We start from the raw sequence: 14,009 nt of genomic DNA on the forward strand, positions 1-14,009 counted from the left end.
ACCTGTTCTGCTTCTTTGTCACACCTTCCCGGCTGCACGATATTTTTGCCAAATTAGATACATAAAGGAGATGAAAGTGAGCACAGTGACATTGAAGCTGAAAAGGTGAACATCATGGGCCCCATTAGAACGGGGGGCAGATTTCCCCCTGCTGGGCCGGCGATAGCCACTGCCGGCCCGGCCGGGGCGATCTGCCCGCCCTCCTTGCTGCAAAGGCCCCCCGCCATATTACCATGGCTGGGGGGTCCGCGGAGGACGAAAAGACCGTCCGCCGCTTTTCTGCCCGGTCGACAAGTTGACCGGGCAGAAAAAAAATCAATGTGGTGGCTGTGTCTGTTAGACACCACCAGCCATATTAAGATGTGGGCGGGAACATGCCTTTCCGTGGTGGCGGGGATTTTTTGGGGGGGCCCGTTGCGGGCCCCCAGGTACTCTTAGGGTGGGAGGTGCACATGGGGGGTACCATACACCCCTACATTTCAATGTACAACGTGGAAGGCACCGCGCAGTGCCTGTCACGTTGTGCACTGAAAAGCACAACATGCATTTTTGGCATTGCGGCGGGCGTTGCATTCAGCACCGCCCGCCACAATGTTAAAAATGCGGGATGCGCCCGCCAGTGTAGCGGGTACATCCTAATGGGATGTGCCGCACCCTTAGCGGGCGGTCTCATTTCCCACTGGTATGGCGGGCGGACAAAGTCTGCCCGACGTACTAATGTGCCCCTATGTGTTTAAAAAGCAGAGATTTTAGTTTAGTGGAGAGGGTGCTACGTCTCGACATCAATGGAATACCCTCTCTGTCCAATTGCAGGTTGCCCCTCTGATTTACAGTAAGGAGGACATTAAGTATGTCAGCGATGGAGACAGAACGATGGAGACTACCCTGTCTTCGTTGCTGACATCCTACTCTGTCAAACCTATGGGGAAAGAGCTCCCTCCGGGCCAGCAGACATCTCTAAATTCAGAGTATGGGTATTCCATAAGGACAACAGAATATTTTACTCTGTGGCCCTGATGGAGTAATTACTGTACTCCCAAGTCAAAATCTGACCCCTAAATCTACCCATTACAAAGAGGATCTATGGCAACTGAAATCAATATGTTTCCTAACTTTATTGTCATTTGTTATAAGGGATTGAGCCTCCTACTATTTTTTGAGTTTTCTAAATTGTAATGGTACAATTTTGTTTAATGCTGCCAGTTACATTAAGAATCAATATTGGTCAGTCAATAATTCACAGGTTTATACCTTAATTTTGCTTATTTCTTTTGTAATTTTGCCCGCTGTGTTTCTTGAGGGATGACTCATCGTGTTTTGTAGGACTGAGTGCCAGATTCACTAAGGTTTTCTGTGGCTTATTATTGTAGTACTCATAAATAACCCAGGTTTACTCCTGAAGTTACTTATACACCTATTTTTGTGAATCTGGCCCTGAATTCATGATCTACAACAAAAATGGGGCCACATCTTGGTACTGCAATCACATTTACTCATAAGGACCGTCCCATTTCCTGCTGCTGCATGTAATGATTTTATGCACCTTTGTATATTAGCTGGGACAGGTCCTTATTCCTTGGCCTCAACCTATTGTGTATCTATATATCTGTCAATACCTAGTGCCCATGGGCCCTGTTCCTAACCCATTTTGACCCTTTGCGTGTCTGCGAACTTGGGGGAGAGACCTCATCCCCAGCCTAGACTCCTTGCATGTTTGCACATCTGCTAGGGTGGGACCTTGTCCCCCAACCTTGACTTCTTTGCACATCAGGTGGGGTAGGGCCTCATCATCCAGCCTAGACTCGCTATGTGTTGGACCCTACCTCTCAACCCTAGGCCTGTGGCATTGTGGCTGTTTCCTGCTGTATGGCTGTTATTTCCTGACTGTGGTTGGGCTGTGTCAGCTTCTTCCTTTCTCTCTAGGTTTTGTAGCTATTTCCTTGCATTAGGATGGGAAAATGTAAAAATGCCTCAACAGATATAGGAAGCTCACCGTTCGGTGTCACCCAAAAGCACTCTGTCTCCAAAGACCTTTCTAAGGCCTAATTTCTTTCCTATTTAACAACAGAAGTTATGTTATGTTATGTTATAGAGACTTGTAGAGCGCGCGTGGTTGCCCCTGCAATAGGGCGTCCCAGCGCTAGCGGAGCGAAAGGTAGGAAGGCAAGAACTAGATGGATGTAAAACGCCAGGTTTTAATCAGTGGGGGCAATTAATGATGAAATCAGCACGGCAGAGGAGAAGCTGGGTATTCCATCTTCCCCTATTGTGCCTGCAGTTACCCCTGTTGCTTCCCCTCTGACTGGCTTTGATCCCACTGGGAATATGCCACAGAGGAGACTGGTGTATTACAATTTATGGAGGCTATTGATACAACTATTATCACAGATTTTCACCATTCAGAGGTTGGGGCACAGACTAGGAATTCTCCAGTGGCCTGTGATCCTCTAGCATACAAAAGAAAAAGACAAAAAAGGTTGAGGCAGTTATGATGCAGATTGAGACTAAGTCAAGGGCAGAATGGCTCCTCTGTCATCCACAAAGAACAATGGTCAGAAAGTGTCTGGATTTCATGCCGTAAATGCTATTCTCAGAGAGTTTGTACCTGTGGTTCAGTCTATGATAGAGACAGTAGTTAGTAGAAGTCTAGAAAAACTGTTATCCATTGAGGGAAGTTTAATAATCTAATACAGTTTAGTAAAGCTAATATGTCCTTGATAGGACAAGTTTTGGGTCCAATGAGTCACATATCTGGTTGATTGGGCAGATGGGGATGAAGCTAGTGAGGAAAGTGCTACTTGGCTCCACTAGTTGCACATAGTTTATTTAAAGATGGTATCTGCTTTCCAATCAGTCATCTTCTGGTTAGGAAACTTTTTCAACTCAGCTTGTGAAGCCTGGTGCTCTAGGGCATTCAAAGTTGAAGGACCCTCAGGGAGATTCTAGGAGTACTCAAGTTATCAAGGCGTCCAGGGGGAGTTAGGTGCTGGTCTAATACTCCCTCAGGTTGTTCTAAATCTCCCTCCTACTTCTGTCCCTTATGCCGCTTTAGTCACTGGAGTTTCTGCCCTAAAACAAGAGATCAGAGTGGACTATTTCAATTTAAGGAACAAAGGGGCATATTACCAACAATTAGCGATATTTATCGCTAACTAGGCTTAGCAACAAATTTTTTAACGCTAAGCATCGCCGGAAATTATCGCTAAGATAACGTGCTATTAGCAACGTTTATCTCCAAAGCGAAAAAATTTCCGGCGATAGCGTGAATATCGCTGAGAATACAGCGATATTCACGCATTAGCGACAAAATGCTCTTAGCCATGTTATCCACCTCCCATTGGATAACATGGCTAAGAACTGGTCTGAGCAGGCGTTGGTTTCGGAGATATTCGCGCTTAGCGCGAATATTTCCAACGCTACGCCTGCCTTGTTAATTCGCGATAGCGACGCTATCGACTGCTTACAGTCGCTAACGGGTTGGGTACGCCCACTTTGCATGTCATTAGCGATAAACATCGCTGACATGCAAAACGGGCCCCAAACCGCTCGCTATCGCCTAAAAGCTGTCGCTAACATCAGTTAGCGACAGCTTGCTAATGGGGCGATAGAATTATCGCCGCTTAGCGGCCGAAAACGGCTGCTAAATCGGCGATAATTTTCTATTGTCCCCCTTGGTAATATGCCCCAAAGTGAGTTACTGGCTGCCCCATTTTGGCATGAAGTTCAAATTTTGGCTCATAGGTGTATTAGGACTCAGAGGATTGATTGGGCAGGACCATCCCCTCAAGTCGTTTATGGGGACTGTTTTGATATACATTTTGATTGTCCTAGAGATGCCTTGAGGGTTTTGAGTCTTGCTAGGCAGTCAGTCTGTACCACTATCATCCAGGTTTTTCCACTTGGATATTTTTACTGTCAATTCGCAGCCCAAAATCATGGTCCAGTGACCACCAGAGGCTAGTGACTTTGTTTTACAGACCTCAAACAGATTTGAGGTTTTGTGGGCTGATACACTTGACTGACTGCATTCTCCTAATTATGAGGTACAGACAACCGTGGAGTTTGGGGTTACCTCAGACTGTAGAACAAAGGGCTTCATTAACAGAGGTACATTGTTATTTGAGCTAAGGTGCCCCTCTTTCTTGGTACATAACATTTCTGGTGACAATCCCGACAATGGGGGCACTTTTGGTGTCCAGTCTTTGAAGACCACCTCCAGGGAGTCATGTAGCGGGTTATGTACCGCTGGAGAAATAGAGCTCCCAACCTTTGGTAGGTGGTTACCCGTGGGTGGAATTTTCATCACAGACATGAAAGATGTTTGCAGTGTTACTGACATCCCAGGAAGTTACATAAGTAATGGAGATACCACAGTTAGCCCCCTCAGGCTGGCCTCCTTGAAAGTGGCAGGGATAAATAGTAAAAGATTTTTTTTTTATTGGCTGGCATCTCTTAGGTAATATGCCATAATATACCTACAGCAGAAGTAGGACGCAGAGGAATCCTTTTTTTCAGATGGCTATAGGACATATTGTAACCCTGATGTGCCTTCATCAAGGGAACATCCAAAGGGATTAATGTTGACCCTGGTCTCTCTTTCTTTAAATTGTAGGACTGAGCGTATGGCTACAACTTCTTCTAAGGTGCAAGTCATTTTGTTTACCTCACTGGTGGTCGTTGTTTTGTTTTATTACAATTTTCTAATGCAACCAAAGACTCTAGCTTTTGTGATACACTTTCTACCCATAGGGCACAATTGCTAGATATTGACACTCGGGTATTGGTAAAGCTGGATTTATATTAGTGGAAGATTTTAACATACACCCTTGTTCTCACTCATTTACCCCATGTGGCCAAGCATACAGTGTTGATACTCTGCAGCTAGAACATAGCCAAGCAGATGCTTTTCTGTAGAATATCCTTGCGGAATTCAATATGGAATGTGTTAAGACCAAAATGTCTCAAAGCGCAGACGGTAGTTTCACCCCACCATTTATTAGACGAGGCTTGCATTTCAAAATAGATAAAAAAATATTTCTGTATCACTGCGAGTCTTCTTAGTCCATTTTGATATCAGAGTGCCTGGCTTTAGTTACCACTACTGTATCTCTGTTTGTATTAACTATTTGCTTGTACGTGTCCCAACACCGAATAGGTTTGTTAACTCATTTAGCTGGTGTGATGACCAGTTAGGGAAGAAGCGTGGCTGGGTTAGAGGCTGTGCATAACCATCAGTGTAACAGGCTCATCATTTTGTCCCAAAAGCTGCTCAAAGGAAAAAGGGGAAACGGCCAACCACGTTTCCAAGTATTTCTCCGGACACTAGTTCCCAGAAAAAGAATAAAAAGATAAATCTTAATCCTGAGCAAACATATGTCATTAGTAGTCAACAATTGTTCATAAGGCCATATTAGTCCAATAGACTGATATGGCCTTATGAACTTTTGTTGACTACTAATGACATATGTTTGCTCAGGATTAAGATGTATCTCAGTTAGGGAAGAAGACTAAGGTGGTCAAAGATTTTCCCTGAGGACTTTTTAAAATGTCTTGTGGATGCTAAGTGTACAGAATTTGATATCTGTCTGGGGATTTGTATGAGGATAATACTTTTTTAAATGCCTATTCAGAGATTGGGGTTGAAGTTGAATCTAGGCTATCACTCCCTCCTAAATTGGCAGTAAACAGTATTCAGTGATCGTTTAATGAGGACTGTTCAAATGCTCACAATCTGCTAATGTTCACACTCAAACCTCAACCCAAAGACCAATGTCTAATACCTATTAGACTCAATGCTTATAAGAACACTCTTGATCTGAAGAAGAGAGCACTTACAGAGCAGGTTTGGTCTGATCTTGTAGAGGCCTCACTTAAGGCTGACAATAGGGAGGTTGTGAATCACCCTTTATTTAATGATAATGGGGCCCATACTATTTCTTCCCATATTTTTCCTGAGAAGTGGATTGAACATTTTGAGGGCATCTATAAATCTTTGGATGGTGGTGTCTTTCCTGAGCCCCCTAAGTTAGCTACTCACCAATGTAATTTAAACATGTGTTGTTGATAAGATCATTGTAGCTATTGGATGTATGACATGTCACAAGGTCCCTGTTCCCGATAGGATTCCTCCTGATCTGTTTAAGTTGTCACCTAGTCTCTGGGTCCCAATCTTAACCTGGATGTTTAATAAGGCAACATGCTTAGGACTTCTGCACTCTTGGTCTCATTCCTTTTTTATCCCTGTATATAAAAAGGGCTCAAAAGATCTCTCGAGCTGCTACAGGCTGATATCTTTATAGATTCGGTTGTCAAGGTGATGGGTAGGGCTATCTTGGATAGGGTGATGTCATGGGCGGAGGATGGCTCTGTTTAACAGATCTGCAAATTAGGTTTCAGTCAGGTTTGGGCATTTGTGATCATTGCCGAAAACATTTCTTGTTAATTAACAAGTATACCATGGTGAAACTGGGGTCATTGTTTAATACAATTATGGATCCATCCTCCACCTTTGACAGGGTGAACAGATACAAACTGTGGCAGATTTTGTTTGACATGGGATTGAACACAGATATTGTCTATTTTCTTAGAGAGCTGCATAGTTCCTATCGCCTTAGGAGTGGAGTAAGACAGGGATGTATAATGGCTCCTTTTTTTGTTCACTTTGTATGTGAATGACTTGGGAGCCAGGTTGCTATACAAACAGGTAGACTGTCCTCGAGTAGGTTCTTGACAGATTCATGCATTGTCCTATGCGGAAGACACAGTTTTTCTGGCAAGAACCGCCTTGGGTCTCCAGACACTGCTGGATGGCTTTGTTCAATACATGAACAGTCTAGATGAGAACTACCAACTACAGCAAATCTCAGGTAATGGTTTTGAATCCTCGGGGGACCAAGTCAAGAACTTTTCATGTTCACAGCCATAGGTTATCTAGGGTTTAGACATATACAGACTTGAGGGTGTTTTTTGATGATTGATCCACCTGGGCTCTGTTGAAAAGATCTAAGAGACAAGCCCAGTCCCAGTCCATGGGACACTCTTTTGATTTTCCTCTAGAATTGTCATCAAGCCATTGGAAGCATTGGTTAAAATTTACCAGGCCAAATCGGACTCAGTAGCCGCAATAGATAGTGACACATGGGATATGTAGATTCAAGGGACCTAGGAGGAGTATGGGTTTTGAAGACTTCTGTAGGCTGTCCCAGCTTCTACCCCTGTGTTTATGGTTCATGAGGAGCTGGGCTTGTCTTATTTGTCGGACCTTATTGCCCTGCATCCCCTGATCAAATGACTCACTATTTAGGTGCAACCAGAGAATCACCTAAAAAGGGAGATACTTAAGGATTATATGCAGCTTCGAGGGTGGAGGTCACTCAAATGGTTGGCATACATACAGGACATTTTTGTTAAGTTAGTCAGTCCCGCCCGCTTTGATTCACTGTCTAACATCCAGAAGGCAGATATCTCCTAGAAGCGGGATAACTTCTTAATATGGAGGAAAGCAGAGAGAGAGAGGGTGTAGAAATAGTGAAGCCCTCGGTTTGAGGACATGCACACATTGTAACTGGGCCAAGCTATTTGCTTAATGTGCTCAATGGTCACCATCGTTTTCTCCTTAGTAGATTCAGGTTTAATCAATTCCATTTATTGTTAGCCCTTCCTAAGCCTGGTGTCTGGAGTGTGAAGCTGAGCCCTTGCACATGTGATAACTTTTCTGCTGAGGATCTTGAGCATTTTGTTGTGTGTGGCCTTTATAATACCCCTCGGAAAACGATTTTATTACCATTGCTAAAATCTTTGAATTTTGTCCAGCTTACGCCTGCTGTCATGTACCTAAAGTTAAATCAGATGTTTATGCAACTTATGTAGTTTTTACCTCATTATTTAGGCGGTGGAAGATTTTTGACATGGGTCCTGGGCAGGCCTGATTTGTCTTTTATCCTGCACTTTATTGTTGTTATACATTTTCAAATGATTGTTTTATGCTTGTGTAGCGACCTGGTACCGTGTATAACAAACTTTCTAAAGACTTGCTGCTCTCTGGGGTTTTTACTAAGCATGTATTATTCCAGCCATTAATTGCTTGATGATTTACTTATTTACTTAATTTGCACAATATGCTTATCTCAGGGACAACCAGTAGGATTTAAAATACATTGCTCTTTTACTGTGATTTTGTAATTATTCTAAGGGGTCGAAAGTGTATGTCCTGCTCTGGTTTTGATTGAATTTGATGGATAATATATGTGACTATTTTGAACAATATCCACGCCCTGTTCTTAATTATGTATAGCCTAGGAATGATAAGTCAATTTATTATGGGTTTGTATCAATTTTTATCTGTTTTGTTTCTATGGATTTTATCTGTTTTTTATTGATTGATATATGCACTGATGCTTTATGTACTTTTATGGTCTAGTTAGACCAAATAAAATTATTGTGACTGACTGACTATACTCCTAGGGCCCAATCTATAAAGGTAAACTTAGGCCTAAAGTCTAAGTTTAGACCTGAAGTCTAAATTTAGACTTGAAGTCAAAGTATAGACTTGTAGTCTAAATTTAGATCTGAAATCCAAATTTAGTCTTCAGGTCTAAACTTAGACTTCTAGTCTAAATTTAGACTTCAGGTCTACATTTAGAAATCAAGTCTAACCTTAGACTTCAGGCCTAAACTAAGACTTCTGGTCTAAAGTTAAACTTTAGCTCTAAACTTGTTTTTAGCTCTATCAGACAATTAATAAGCTAGCAACCACCAGAAAAAAACGTCAAATCGACAACAAGTCTTAACAAGGTGGCAAAAAAAATGTTCATTGCACTCAAATATGGAAAACATGGAAATTTAATCGACTTGGCCATCTTGCCCCCACTGAGGATCAATGATTTAAGAGGGCTGTGCAGGGAAAAAAAATCAGACTGGGATCACTGCCAAGAAGGAGGACATTGGGAAGGCCCTTAAAGCTTGGGAGGTAGCAAAATAGCCCAGGTGCAGCTAGCAGGCAAGATCCGCCCTGACAGTGGGGATGAAGAAGATACTAGAGAGTTCTTTGACACAGAGGGGGGCATTGAGAGTGCGGCCCCCACAATGTGATCAAGGCATGAATTCACATCTGTAAGTGAAAATGAGCTCCACTTTCGTAAAGAGACTCAAGGATCTAGAAGCCCAGCTCAGCCTCTTGGAGATCCAGGAGAGGAAGCTGGCTCTGGAAGAAAGGAAACCGGTCCTAGAGGAGAAGAGGGTCAAGCAGGGGTTGAAACTCCAAGGGCATGGTGGCAGCAACAAGGGACCAGAGGTGAATGCAGGGGGTGCCTAAGATCCCAGGTTGCGCAAGGGTACTGTTCCTAAGTATTTACGGGGGTGACATAGATAAATGGCTGGCATAAATTGAGAGAGCTCTAAGGATGAGAGAGTGGATAGCAAACATTGGGGGTTCTTATTGTAGGAACTGATTCCAACAGTAGGGAGAGCTAGGTATTTCTGAAACTGGTGGATGAGGTGGCAGAGCCATATATCCACATGAAGGAGACACTCAGCAACACACACAAGGGCTCAACTCGGACATGGGTGGAATTTGTAGATGCCTCTGTGAAGACACTTGAAGGTTGAATAAAGGGTTATAAAATATATACCTATGAGTGGCTATACAATTTGGTTGTAAGGAACAGACACTTACAAATTGTATCTCACAGAAGCTATACCAGCATGTGGCAGATTCTAGGCTACCTAGCCCTAGGGAGCTGGGGACTATAGCTGAGGAATGGGTACACACTTTTGTGCCCAAGAAGCCCCAAGGTGGTGAACATAAGAAAGGAGGACAAGTCCCCATTTAGGAGCAAGATGTGGCGAAGCATAAAAAGTCAGTGAATCTGAAAAAGTGCCCAAAAAGATGCCTGGGGGAGCCCAGAACCACATCCCAGGCATAGGGGAGGGAGTATCCGGGAAATAACTCTGATCCTGCAAAGGCTGGGGTGTTACATGAAAGGGTGGATCGTGTGTGCACCAAGAAGTCACTCACTGGTGACCATCCTAAGGACATTAACAGTAAAGGGATGGGGTGGAAATTGACCCTGAGAATTGCAAGGGAGATACTGAAGCCAATTTAGTCTATATGGGTGGGGAAGAAGTTGAACCCTTGGCCCACTGACCATCCAGCATGGTAAAGTACAGGCATTGGCCAAGAATCAATGAGACTGAAGTCCACACCTTGAGGAATACAGGTGGCAGCATAATCATGGTAATGGCTTAGCTGGTTTCCTCAGCCCAACTCATTTCTGATGAGGTACACCAGATAGTAAACTCTAAAATTGTTACAAAGTCACATGCCATAGCTGTAGTAGATTTTGAGTGGGAGGGGTTAGTGGCCCTAAAAAAGTAGCTGTATCCACTGCCATCCCAGTGGAGTGTTTGCTGGGCAACAACCGTGAAACGTCTGTCTGGGCAGAGGTGGAAAGAAGGTCTCATGCAGCAATGCTGGGTCTCCCTAGTCTCCATTAGAGCACAAAAGGCAATCAGGAAAAGTCAAGGGACTTTAAAGCCTGGAAAAATGGCCCAAAGCCCTAGTTCCAAGAGGAAGATTACGAAGTCTGACAAGGCTACTTCCCAAAAGATAATAAACAAAAGGAATCCACTGAGGGAGGGTTTCCCTACTCAGGTTGGGAACAGCCTGTGTTGTACAATACCCCTCACACGCCCAAAAGGACCCTTGGTGTCATGCTTCATCATTGGGGTCTTTGCACCCCTCTACGGGATGCAGCGTGCTTCTACCAGCGACTCCGCGGGAGCACTTATTTAGACTATGTGTGGTGTGTGTGAAAAAATTATTATGTGCGTGAGTAGTGAGGTTATACGGCGAGTGAGGTTAAAAAGGCCTGGCTCGTGGGGTAAAAACAGAATTTTAATTTCCCCCCGGGCTGGCGCTATTAAAAACGTGCAGTCAATGGAGGTGTAATATGCAAGACTATGTGCACTACCTCCCATGTGTGTGTGTCGACATGTTTCGGAGACTAAGCTCCTTCTTCAGGACAGGGTACACCATTCCCCACCTTACTCACGTATTTCTACTTAAAACATGTATTTATTTACAAAAATGCAAACTAGTGCAGGTCCTAATATGTACCTACAAGATGAGAAAGTCGCAGATTGTCGACCTGTAAAGGAAGGGGACCAAAAATATTTTCTGGTGGTCCGCTCCTTTAAATAAAACACTAGGCGCAGTGACCTGTGGAAAAATATACAATCATTGTGTGGGCTCCGATCACTAGACAGAAATGTCATTCTATTTGTGAATTCGTGCCTGGCATGAAAAAAGGACATATACAAGACATATAATACCCTCAACATAAAACACACACTCTAAGAACAGATTCTTTGTCCATTCCTTTTTATGGTGGTAACAATATTCAGGGTTCAGAAAAAGTAAGAGGAAAAGGAAATGAAATGGCATACTGTTATTAGTCAAATCGAATGCCTCATGAGCCTCAGGAACGTAGGGGTTAACGTGCAGATTCACTACCTGGAAAAGGATGCATAATTGAAGTTTTCTTTGGTACTTACATATTCGTTGCGGTGTTCACCTTAGTTCGTAAAGCATACTCACAAAGTCTAGGAGACACTGCTGCCTGACTACCCTGTGGAAAAGTAAATTTTGTCATGTTCTGTGTCTCTACGTGTCATCCATCATATGTTATGTGTGCATGATTAAATATGCATATGCATTCCCCATGTCTGATTAATGACGCAATTACAGTTGTGTCCACCTCTAGTATGCCAGTTTCCAGTCCTCGTGAATAATACGAATATCAGGCCTATGTAAAGCTACGTTGCCACGTTTCTCAGTGTGCACGTTATTCTATTATAAAGTCCCCGTTTCTAGGCCTCAAAAGGGCCTGGACACTAGATTCAGCTCCTGTCTCCTGAAGCCTCGCTGAGGAGCGATACAGCCCCCACCTGTATCCTCGACCCTTCACTTACTTCCTGCCTCGCAGTGCCCGGTCCAGCCTGGCTCTGCCTCTGAGTCTGCCAAGAGTATGTTATGATTCCAGTTATCAGTTCAGCCCTCCTTCCCTGCATTCCTAAAGCTACTGAATCGCATCAATAGTTTCCGTCATTGTCTAGCCTTCAGGGCTCCATGTTAGAGAAATACTGCATTTAATGGTCATTTAATATTCTTCAACACGCACTACATGTAGAATAATGCATGCTCCAGTCTTAGAGTCTGTTAGCCTTTCCCCCTCCTAACTTCTAGTTTATATTAACATGTTCTCTAAACATCAGATACTAGATACTGTTTAGGTACATGTCGCCCTGACTCTCCAGACTTCAGTCTCTGCTCCTAGCACAGAGTTCATAGCCCCCAGCTTCTCCTAGTAATACGTCATTGCTAGTTTGCGCGCACCATCAGGTTAGAGGTCCCGGCTCCTCAGGTAGCCCCCTCCATGGTTTCCGCCCCATTCATGACATATCCTGTTACGTCTGCACCACATGTCTATGTATACGCCCAGTTACACCTACTTTCGCCCTTATCTTTCGCGACTGTTACGCGTCACGCCTTCTGCTCCACCCACTGCTACGCCTACTGCAATGTAATGCTATGTGTTTGCGTTATGTATATATGCTCATGTATTGTTATTAAAGGTCAGCGCGCTCATCCCAGACCGAGCCCCAGCAGCTGCTGGGCCCTGCCATCCTATTCCTATGCAGGTTGTCCTGTTCCTGTCCTTATGCTGTATTAAACCTGCAAAACTCCTACTACCTCGAATCTTGACTCTTATTTATTGAGCTATCTGTTATGATATATATCTAGTCAAAAAGAGAGGTATTATTTATTTATTTACCACAGAATGGCGCCCGAATAGGGACTTGCCCTTTCCCCACGCGTCGGTGAAGCCACGCCGACCCCCTGACCCTCTGCAGTCGTGACGGAACTCTTCTGCGCACCGGCAGATATTTCTGCTCAAGTATCCCTCAGGCCCACGGAGGAGACGGAGGAGGCGGTCCAGCATCCAGACGAGACGGTGGAGGAACGCGGCGAGTCCCGACCAGAGCCCAAGCCAAGAGTCCAAGGTCCGAGGTATCCGGAGGTCCACCCGTAACTGAAGTCCGAAGCCCGAAGTTCGTCGTCCGTCGTCGTAGCAGTCCAGTCCAGTCCGAGGCTTTCCGTTCTTGCTGCCCGGTGAGTACCATTACTGGGGTAGTATCTAGACAGGGTCAATTTAAATTGACTCTGGTCTGTGGGTTGGTGGTACACAGTCCCACAAACGAAGTGCCCACTTCGGTGGATGCGGGTCCTGACGTGTCTCTTTACGAGACCGGTAAGTTTCGTACTGTTTCAGCAGTGCATCTAGTTTCTGTTCTAGCCAGTTTCTGTTCTCGAGAAAATTTATGTGTTCTGTTCTCAATATTTCCAGGTAGTATTCTGTTCGAACTGTTATTTTAAATGTTTTTCATGTATTTTAATGTCGTGGTATGAATGGGGAATAAGTATCGTGTTCATTGTGTATTGTATTGTGTCTAGATTACAGTTCAATCATGCCCATATTTTCCAAGTTACGTCAGTTAAAAACTAGAAAGGGGCTGCTGGAAGCAGCAGTTCCCGTCCCGCCCAGGGACAGTCCAGGTCACTTTATGTATCAGAAACATGGCATAAGCGCCATATTGTATCTAGATTTATGGGTAGAGTATACCAAACAGTTAGAAGAAAAGTATAGATGGCCCGTATCGGGTACATGGGATGCTGAGTGCATCATGCGAGTAGAAGAGGCATTATGGAAAAAGAAAGCCAGACAGTCACAGAAAGATGCCATCGAGTTATGGCGCAAAGAAGCTCATAAAAGAACCGAAAAAGAAATCAGAAAGTCAGAATTAAGTAGAGAATCCTTAGAACGAGCCCAAGAAAAAGAATTAATCGAGATAGGTGAACAAGTCAAAACTGAACAGAGAGACAGACAGAGGAATGCCCTTATTAAGGGTATGTACCCTCTTCTTGCCGAGGGCTTGCCAAAAGCGACCCC

Source organism: Lissotriton helveticus, chromosome 2_1 (assembly GCF_964261635.1).
Source record: "Lissotriton helveticus chromosome 2_1, aLisHel1.1, whole genome shotgun sequence".
Lineage (NCBI taxonomy): Eukaryota > Metazoa > Chordata > Amphibia > Caudata > Salamandridae > Lissotriton > Lissotriton helveticus.